This window comes from Carcharhinus amblyrhynchos, chromosome 11, assembly GCF_965287045.1.
Source record: "Carcharhinus amblyrhynchos chromosome 11, sCarAmb.v2.hapA, whole genome shotgun sequence".
Lineage (NCBI taxonomy): Eukaryota > Metazoa > Chordata > Chondrichthyes > Carcharhiniformes > Carcharhinidae > Carcharhinus > Carcharhinus amblyrhynchos.
The window spans coordinates 55,238,689-55,249,799 of record NC_137334.1 but is presented as its reverse complement, the minus strand read 5'-3'; the positions used below and the strand labels follow the sequence as shown (position 1 = coordinate 55,249,799).

At 39.9% G+C, this 11,111-nt stretch overlaps 1 protein-coding gene across 2 annotated transcripts in view; it reads left to right on the top strand.

Moving 5' to 3' along the window:
• Nucleotides 1-10,765, top strand: part of marchf7 (membrane-associated ring finger (C3HC4) 7) — a 61,393-nt gene extending 50,628 nt beyond the window's left edge. Inside the window, exons 12-13 of one of the 2 annotated variants that reach the window (XR_013888164.1) lie at nt 6,510-6,579; nt 6,822-10,765. The gene's annotated coding sequence lies outside the window, so the exon portion shown is untranslated. Of the gene's footprint in view, nt 1-6,509 lie in introns of both variants that reach the window. The other variant, XM_080199136.1, reaches the window with a different exon arrangement.
• Nucleotides 10,766-11,111: the final 346 nt, after the last annotated feature.

Here is an 11,111-nt window from a genome sequence, read left to right as displayed (position 1 = left end):
TTAGGAGGAGAAACATCCTCTCAATCCTACTTTGCCAAAGCCCTTTAATCTGATCATGTCTCATTTTTCTAAACTCCAGAGAGCATAGAACCAGTTTACTCAGCCTCTCATCCTAGGATAATCTAACCTCAAGAACCATTGAGGTGGAAGAATTGTAATCTTTGGAATTCTCTATTCCAGAAGGTTCAGGATGCTGTAGTCAAGGCTGTGATTAACAGATCTTGATGTCTTTGAATTGAGGAGCAGTCTGCAAAGTGCAGCTGAGGGTGAGTATCAGCCATGATTGCATTGAAAGATGGAGAGATCTGATGGGTCATGAGAACAAAAGATATAGAAATCGACTTTGTATTGTGTTCAATGCAAATGCGTCCTTAAATAGGTAGATGAAAACTGTACATAGCACTGTGCTGTCACCAAAGTCCTGTATAATTGCAGCAAGATTTCCTTGCTCTCTTATTCTAATCCCTTGTTATTTGCCCTCCTCCTTTACGTGCATGGCAACTTTGTGTTCCTGCACAAGTACATCCAAGTCTCTCTATCAAGATGTGGACATGTCACACCTTTTAAAAAATATTTTGCTTTGCTGTTCATATTAAAGTGAATAGCACATACTTCCCTACTTTACCTCTGCTGTCTCATTGCTCATTCATTTAACCTGCCTATGTCTCTTTTGTTGCCTCTTGTCATCCTTGCAGCTTACAGTCCCATATAACTTTGTGTATCAGCATCTTAGATATGTTACTCTTGGTCTCCTCTTCCAGTTTCAGCCTACCAATTTGATACTGCTTCCTTTATCTCTACTATTTGCTTCCTGCCCCTTAACCAATTCTCTCTCCATGCTAATATTTTACCACCAATTCCATGTGCCCTTATCTTGTGGCACCTTTTTTGAATGTAGTTTAGGAATCCAAATATATTACATCTATTTTACATCCCTTTATCTACCTGACTAGTTACATTCCGAAAAATTGGATGTATTTGTCAAACAGAATTTCATTTTCATAAAGTTTGACCATACTGTGACATTGAAGATCCCCTTAAGAGATTGCAGCATTGAGTTGACACAGATGATCTTCTGAACTGCAGAATTCTATAATAATGTATTCTGTAATAATGAATGCCTGAAATAGTGATAGGAGCCTGAACACTTTCTAACATCTGTTGCCTTGAATGACAGAAGTATAAGTTTCAGATTTTTTTAATCATCAACTTGAACTGTAGCATACGTTCTTGGATTTCTCCTGGTATCTGGCAAATGCGGATGACAGCTTGATAGAACAGAAATTGGTTCTTCCATATTGCCATATATATTTTGAAGCAATTGCCCATAAGCTATATGAGGTCCTTAATCTCTGTGACTCAATTTTCGAATTTGAGCACCACTGAGAGAATAGCTCTTTCTAAGCTAACAGGTTAACCAAATTCAAATGGGCCTTTTTTTTAATATACGTTCATGGGGTGTGGGTGTTGCAGACATTGCCCATCCCTCATTGTCTTTGAAAAAGTAGTAGTGAATTGTTTTCTAGAAACGCTGCACCTGTAGTGTAGCTATACCTCTATAGCTAAGTAGGGAATTCAATGATTTTGATCAGCAACAAAGGAATTGTAAAGTGTTTGCAAGTTAGTTTGTGATTTGATGAGGAGCTTAAACAATTGGCATTTTCATATGTCAGTTGCTGTCATTATTGTAGGCACAAGAGATTGCAAGTTTAGAAGGTGCTGTTGAAGAATCCTTGGCAAGCTGATACAGTACATCTTGCCTGCAACGAGTACTGTCTCCATGATGTGTTGGTGATTGAGGGAATGAATGTTTAGGGTGGGGTAACAATCAAATGAGATGTATTTGTCTTGCGTGGTATCTTCTGGACTCTGGTATAGTGGTCACCTAGACAAATGGAAAGTATTCCAATGAAGTTGGACTTCCACTGTGTAAATGACGAAGCATTGGAGAGTCGGTAGGTCTTATTTACTGCAGAATCAGGTCAGACTCTGACCCTCTCCTGTAAACACATTGTTTATATGCCTGGTTTCTGATCAATGGCGCCCACCTCCCTCAGGATGTTAAAGGTAAAGGGAGATACAAAGACTCTCTTATTGAAGATTATCACTAGCTGGCATTAATGTTATTTTTGATTTATTGGCCAAAGTCTGAAAGCTGTCCAGGTCTTGCTGCATGCAAGCATGGATTGCTTTATCTGTGGAATTGTGAATAGAGCTGAATCATCACTCATCAACGAATATTCCCATCTCTGACCTTATGATAAAGTGAAAGGTCATTGGGGAATCTGAAAATGGTTGCACCTAAGACACTACCCTGAGCAGTGTCCTAGGGCTGTAATAGCATCCCTACAATGCAGAAGGAGGCCATTCGGCCCATTGAGTCTGTACTCCAGCCACAATCATCATCTTTTGTGTTAGGTAGAATACCAACCAGTGGAGACTTCTCCTGATTCCCATTTGTTTCAAGTTTCCTAAGCTACTTGCCATCTTTCTTGGTCAATTGTTACCTTGATAAGGGCAGTCCATTTTGTCTCACCCCTGGAATTGAGATCCTTTGACCATGTTTGGCTCAAGACTATGGTTAGACCTGGGTCTGCATGGTCCTGGCAGAACCCAACTGAGTATGAGTGAGCAGGTATTGGTAAGTGCCATTTGATAGCACAAATGACAACACCTTTGCTTTAGCTGATGGGGTGCACTAACTAGATTTGTCCTCCGTTTTTTGGGATGGATATACTTGGCTAATTTTCCACTTTGTCAGTTAGATGCTGGAGTTGTAACTAGCTAGTTCTGGAGCACACAGTTTCAGCAACGCAATCAGAATGTTATCAGTGCTTTTGTTGTATCCAGTGCACTCATCCATTTCTTGATATCACATGGAGTGAATCAAATTGGCTAAAATTAACATCTGTGAGAACCTTGGGAGAGGTAAAGAGCAACTGTCCACAAATGTCCCTGCTTCCCATCATCTCCTGCTTACTCGTGCAATACATTTCATCTTATGCCACCCGTTCAATATTGAAGACCCATTGAGATGAGCTTATTTGTGCTGTTGGAGGATGACCTTGAATGATGTGATGGAGGCTCTGGTGCTTCATCTTTGCCGATAACAACCCTCCTGCAGCCAGTGTCCACCCCTACTGGCTGTGTGGGAGATGGAGGAACAGTGACATGAGAACTTGCCTCCATCTGCAGATACTTTTGCAGTGCTGAATTGTGACATTATGGTTCATATAATTGCATGGCATTGACAGGTTGAAGAGTGCACACTCCACCTGCTTCCAGATGATATTTTGAGATCATCTCACTGTGCTTTTGATGAATTTAGATCTCCATCATTCACTCCTTGATGCAATGTCGTCCTTAAATCCAGTGCTGAGATGGTATGGGGTCAGGACCTGTAAGTTCATAAGAACATAAGAAATAGGAGCAGGAGTAGGCCATCTAGCCCTTCGAGCCTGCCCCGCCATTCAATAAGAATATGGCTGATCTGTCGTGGCTCAGTTCCACATTCCCACCCTCTCCCCATAACCCTTAATCCCCTCTCATCAAAAACCCATCAACCCGCGTCTTAAAAATATTGAGCGAGGCAGCCTCCACCACTTCAATGGGCAGAGAATTCCAGAGATTCACCACCCTTTGAGTGAAGAAGTTCCTCCTCAACTCCATTCTAAACCGCCCCCCCCTTTATCTTGAGGCTGTGCCCCCTAGTCCTACTATCCTTCCTGAGCGGGAAGAGTCTCTCCACCTCTATCCTATCCATCCCATTCATCATCTTATACGTCTCAATGAGATCTCCCCTCATTCTTCTAAACTCTAACGAGTACAAGCCTAGCTTATTCAGCCTCTCCTCATAGCTCAACCCCCTCAACTCCGGTATCAGCCTAGTAAACCTCCTCTGCACTCCCTCCAAGGCCAAAATATCCTTGCGTAAGTACGGCGCCCAAAACTGCACACAGTACTCCAGCTGCGGCCTCACCAATGCCCTATACAGCTGCAGCAAGACCCTCCCTACTTTTATATTCAATCCCCCTCGCTATAAAGGCCAGCATCCCATTCGCCTTCCTGACCACCTGCTGCACCTGCAAGCTGGGTTTTTGCGACTCATGCACAAGGACCCCGAGGCCCCTCTGCACTGTCGCCTGCTGCATTTTTTCACCACGTAAGTAATAATCCTTCCTACCATTATTCCTACCAAAGTGGACCATCTCGCACTTGCCAACATTAAATTCCACTCAACAATATACAGCTTTACATACATTAATATGGATTCTTCACCGGTTAAAGAGATGCAGTTGCTTGGCCTGTTCGCACATGTTTGGATGCCCTGCACAGGACATTGTGCCAAAATGCATTTCTCATTGCTAAAAGTTCCAGTGCAAAAGCTTATTTTAAAAAGTTCAGGAACAAATGCCTGACTTAGTTCATTTGCCACTGACCACAAGATCCCACTGTTGGCTTCCTGTATCATTCACAATTGTGGTTCAACGTTATTTCCTCCATTCTATCCACAATTCTATTCCAATTTTTGAATGAATTTCATTTGGCGAATCACTCATCTTTGACTAACAAAGTTCTCTATCTATAATTTCTCATTTTTAGAAGATTGAAATTAGTTAATGCACATTTTAGTTAAAACAATTGCAATGGCAATATTCTTTCGTATTTTCTCTATTGTAAGTTTGTGTATTTGGTTAACTTCCCGCCTGCAAATAAAACTTTGAACCAGCCTCCCCCAGTTAATGTACCTGAGAGGTGAGCTGTTTTACTCCATCTACCATCACCACAACTCATCCTCCCTCTGCCCCACCAACCCCCATCAAAGTTTAACTCTCTTTTCAGCCTGCTAGCTAAGATCAAGCTTGGAGTGCAATGCTTTTTCTTGTCAGCTTGGATCTTCTCTTTTGTGGGGACCATGATTTGAATTTAGTTTTTGAAGCAAGCAAGGACGTGGATTTGGGCTTGCCCAGTCCACTGCACACTGGATTTGTAATTTTAAGAATGAAGTGCATTTCTAAGAAAAATTTTAGTACCTGCTTCATTGTGGTAAAATTGAGAAACACTCTATGTAGGCTATTATCACATCCCACAATGCGCAAGTCTATTGCATCAGTTATCATAACATATTTAGAGAATGCTGGGTTCAAGCCCTATCCCAGGACCTAAGCCCATAAAGTAAAACTAAGTGGTCGTTGTGGTATCTCTTGGATGAGACAAACATCGTGTACGTATTCTAATGGATTGTAATGACCCTATGCCACTATTGAAAGAGGAGTAGGGATTTCTCCATTGTATTCAGGCAAAGGTTTTTCTTGTTAACTAACCTCACTCAAAGCAAATTAAGCAAGTGTGCATCTTGTGACTTCCTGTGCAAAAATGTGTTACATTTGCCTTCATAATGATATTTCAATGAAATTAATTGCATGTGGAAAAATTGTTTTTGAGATGTGATGCTGTAAAATACAGCAAACAAACAAAAAGCGCCACAAGGATTTGTTTTAAACACTCGGACCTGGAATTCATAGCCTGTGTGCCTGATGGAGATGTATACAATTGACTTTCAAAGGGTATTGAATAATTATCGGAAGAAAAATATTGTGGGCCAAAGAGGATAAGGCAGAAGACTAACTGAGATGTTCTGTTAGAACCAACACGCACATGGGCTGAATAACTTCCATTTGTGCTGTTGCCATTCTATGTACGCTGCCATCCCTTTCAACCTTCCCAGCTTCTAGTATTTTTGTAGTGTATGACACAAGCAGAATTGTTGCCAGTGACAAGTCCCAGGACTTGAATCATAAGATATGTGATACAAACATAACCTTTTACTTAATCATGTTAACACTAAGTTGTGCTATACCGTATGCCTATATGCTATAGACAGTTCAAGGAATAAGTGATTCATGATCAGCCTGTAGTAAAGTCAATAAATTGTGTATTAAAGGGCGCAAGCTTCTAGTATAGCTAGGTTATTTTTCCATTTGTCTCTGCTAATAATTTGCATTTGTGTGGACCCTCCCCTCCCCTTCCTCTCTCAATAAACATTACTCAGAACATGGTAAACTGGAAATGGGAAAATTGTGGGGGAGGGAACAAAAAAATGAAATAGGAATATTTTTGAAAGAAGGAAGAGTATATGTGTCAAAATGCTTTTGGAGAAGAACTTCAAAGAGCTTGGATATAATACTAAAAGATTAATTTCCAGTTTTCTCAGAGTACGCCAAAGGTTAAGAATTGGTTGTGAGTTGGATCTAATGGTTAACATATCATTGAGACATCATGAGGCAATATGAAAATATTTGAAGCCGCTAGCCTGATATACTGTGTAGCCTGGTGAAGATTATTGTGTTGGGGCTGGGGTGCATGATTTACACAGGATACATGGCACAGAGTCAGGCCACTAAGCCCGGCCAGTTCACAGTTATGCCTCAGTCGAGCCTCCTCCTATCTTTCTTCTTGTAAATCTTTTATTGTAACCTTCTCTTCCCTTCTTCTTTATGCTTGTCCAGCTTCTCCTGAAATACATCTATACTATTTGCTTCAACCATTCCCTGTGGTAGCAAGTTCTGCATTCTTTGGGTAAGTGGATTTTTTGATGACTGTCTTACATTGGCCTTTAGTTTATGCACTTCCACACACAAGAAGAAACATTCATTCTATCCACCCACTCAAAACCTTCAGTAATTTTTGAAAACCTCCATTAGGTCACCCCTCCAATGCCTTTTCTTAGGAGAAAAGAGACATGGCCTATTAATCCTTTCCTGATATTATCATGAGTGCTGAACCTTACCAGACTTGTATTTTAAAATATCCTCTTTAAGGTGAAACAGAACGTGATCTGGTTACCATGGGGAGAGGAACCAAAACAGAAATCCATTGAAGTGCTGGATGCCAGTTTGTACACCACCTTCACGATATCTCAGCAAAAGGACAGCTGCTATATGAAATGCAGAGACAAATAAACTACTGCTGTGAGAAAGCAACTGGACTCTGTTACCACCCAAGCAGATGCTGGTGAGAGTTGGTTTCTGCTTAGAAGAAAGGAAACTGAACATTTGGGGAATTGGGAGTCACTGAGACATGCCTTGTTGGTGATCAGTTTCAAAAACTCGAACAAGGGAATGGAGTAATTGTTAAAAGACACTGGAAGCTTTGAGTTGGCATGGAGGGGAGACGTGATCCTGTTGAGGCACTGAGAAAGACTGTGACAGTTCCTACAATGCTACATATCTACCAGCAGTGCAGCACGTGGTGAAAGGGTTTCATAAGATATATTGAAGCTGTATTAGTTAATGCGAAAGTATATTTTTACTTTAAAGGCAACTAATACATAGAATTAATGTTTAATTCATGTTTACTTTAGTTCCAGTAAAAATCTTAAAATGTGGAATCTTGTCATTCAATTCATTTTCAATTACTGGGACATTTTTTAAAATCCTGTTTCTCCTGGGATCATAAATACATGTTTACCCATATAATTCTAATATCACCCTCCAGTGCCTTGATATCCTTTTGTAGTCACACAGTACTTAAACAGCAGCCTGCAAAAGTGGGAAATATGACATGCAGGGTGACTGAGTTAGACAGAATGCAAAATTAAATTTGCTGGCAGTAGATCGCGATACAGTTAAAATCTGTGTCAGGCTTAATGCTGACCTGTTGGGGGGAGGTTCATATTTGTAATACTGTTACATTCTATGGATACTCATTAGCATAAACCTTAAAAAAAAGTCCTGACTTCGAGATGTGATCAGCAGTGCATGGGAATTTTGCCGCAACAGACGCACGTATGTTTAACGGTGTCAACAACTAGTTGACTTTATGTAGCTGTGTGTAATGTCAGCAATTTTCCTTAGCTGTACAACACAAAGGGGTGGAGCAGGAGCTTTCAAGGAGGCGTGGGACTGACGAGGATGAATCAAGGGCAGCAATTGTGTGATCTGGAGCCTGGAGGAGTGAAATGGGAAGGGCCCGGTGTACTGGGTCTGGTGGAGGGTGATGGGTTCAGTCTGAGGTAAGAAAATGAGCGTGGTATCGGTATTCAAATGTGAGTCCTCTCTAGGTGGGTGGCAGAATCCCTGTGGGGCTTTGAGTTTATCTACAGTGTTTTCATTATACCTGCTCCATGTAGTCTGAGACAATGGTCTTTGCAATGCATAGAAAGGATAACCAGCTGGACTGGCAAGATTGGCCATGCCCCACAAAGTGGCAAGTAGAACATGAATATTCCATCAGAGTGAACAAAATACAACAATGTTTCTTCCATAATAAAGAAAATGTCCCGAACTCTCCTGTAATGAACAATGCATGCCACTCATGAGGCATGCCAGTAGATTTGGCTTTTAACTCATCTCAAATAATGATACACACATGTACAAAGGCAACCACTGTAACATGAATTATGTGCAAGTGAAATTTGAATTTGGAAAAAAAAAGTGTCAACTTTGTGCTCTCATTAAGGCTTATATTAATTGCAATGAAGTTGGGTGGAAAAGATTTTGGGTTACAATGCAGAGCCTCCCTGTTTGACCAGGAGGATCTTTTGAAGCTAGCACACAGCTGCAGCATTGCTATTGATGACAGATTTCACGACTGAAAGCTTCCCCTGCCACAGAATCTCATGTCTCACATACAGGAAAGATTTTAATTGGAATGACATGGGAAACTGGAAAAAACAGGAGAATGGCAATCACTTCCATTTCTATCCCAGGGAATGGCATGACCCTGACAAAATTCCATCCAAAGTGTAATTAAGCAAGGTTCGATACAGGTTCAGTATTAACTTTCCTACTTTATCTCTCTAGAAACACAACCTAGTGCTTGTTTAGCTTTATTTTAAAGACCTGCTAAACTGTGGCACAATGTTTGGTCATTGGTGTATTTGTGCTCCAACACCTCTTCCTGTTCCTCTAACCGTCTAGACGTGCATCTTCCAAGTAACCAGTCAATCTCATGTCTACCCATTTTACTTAACAAAATGTGCGACCTCAAATTTGTCCGTGGTGAATTTCATTTGCCAATTATTTGACGAATTTTTGCAAGTTTATTAATGCCCTCCTGTAATCTTTGCAGTGCTCTTCAGTATTGACTATCCTTCACCAGCCCGATAAATTACAGCTACTGATTTACTATTATTTACTCTCTCTCTTACCTCCTCAGAAAATTCAATAATTTGGACAAACAAAATTTTCCCTTTGGAATCCATGCTGATGATTCCCTGTTATGTTTCTCACTTCCAAGTGTTCTACTCTTAGTAATAATTCCATTATTTTCCTACCAGTGGTGTTAAGCTAGCTGGTTTATAATTCCCTGGACGTGTTCTGCCGCCTCCTTAAATATAGGAATTACATTAACCATCCACCAGTCCTCTGCACTACACATTCTTCTAATTAATTGTTCAATATGTTTAGTAATGCATTTTTTTTCCTAGATCCTATTTAAATGTGTGGTGTAATCAATGGTTTGTATCTTCTGAGTTTGATTAGTTTATTCATTATATCTCTTTGTTTAAATACATTTATCAAGTTGCTCACTTCATGTCATGTACCTGTTCTATCTCCCTGGTAAATACTGAAGTGAAATAATTCTTTAATATTTCTGCCATCATTCTAATGTTACCTGTGGCATTATCCTATCTACCTTTAACGGTGATATTCATTCCTTCATTTAATGATGTGTCTGTAATGAGTTTACTATTTTGTTTATGTGACCTGATTTATTTTCATAGTTTCTCTTTGCCTTTCTAGTTTTATTTTTACTTCACTCCTAATTTTTTCACTGTGCCCTTCCCTGAGGTCTGTATATATTTAATGTATGCCTCTTTCTTGACGTTCAATTTTTCCTTTGTTGGTATTCTATGGCATTCCACTAGGGCTTCATTAGTTTTTCCCTTTTAGCAGAATGTATCGTTCCTGCACTCGGAACATGATTTTAACTTGTTTCCCATTACTCTACATCAATTTTTATTAATATTGCTGCCCATTTTAGTTTCTCAAGTTTTATTATCAGGCCCCCTAAATCAGCTTCTCTCCAATTTATTAACTTGATTGTCAGCTTGTGTTCTTCTCTATCATCATCTTAAAACAGATCACATTACTGTGTTGGAGTCTGTGGTTTCAAATCTTGTAGTTTTTGAGACAGACCCTTGTCAAAAAAATAAACTAAGAAAGGAAAATAGCACTTCCAGTTTCTAAGGAAAGTAAGAATGAAATTGGAAACCAAAACTACTTGGGAGATTGAAACTAGTTAAAACTGCAAAAGGGCACTGTGCCAACCGAGCATAAGAAACGATGCAGGTTGTACACAACAGGCAGGTTGAAGAAGATGGAAGTTTGATCCAGAAGCTGAGGATGGGCAAATATATTGTTACTATAACTGTTTTTGTTATTTAAAGATAGCGTTGGTGGATCTATGCCATCCAGACTGTTGTAAGTAGCGATAGGAGATTCACCAGGTGCCTGCCATTTGTGGTGAAGCCTGTGCTCATAGAATCAGAGTCGGGTGCGTGCTGTTGTCAGCTGGGGGTCAAGCTAAATCTTTCAAAGAGTTCCAATTCTGCATGAAGAAGATTGTGTTGAAGGACTTTGACTGAGTTGCTTTAAAAATACTGAGTGGACTGTCAAGCTAATTGTAAGTCTTCGCTGCCATTTATTGTGTGATATAATTAATTGCAGCTTTCCTGTCCATTCAAATGTAATTTATGCTGAATCAGTTTTTGCATAGATAATTACCTAAGATGATATTTAATGTTTGCTTTGTTTGATACTCTTCCAGTAAAAACTCATCTGTTCAAACCATGCAATCTTGTGACTTCATTCTTTCAGTAAATAACTGGGATTTCAGGTTGTTTTTAACAAGTTACTAGTCTCAACATAGATCACAATAAAATGAGGGCACTTTGCAGGATTTTTTTTGATATTCATTCATGGGATGTGGTTTATTGTTCATACCTAATTACCCTTGAACGGAAAGTCATGCTTGGGCATTTGAGTCAATCACATTGCTGTGGATCGAGTCACGTGCTGACCAGGTGAAGATGGCAGAGTTCAGTGATCCAGCTGGATTTTTGAGAATTGATAATGGTTTCATAGTCATCATTAAACTTTAAATCC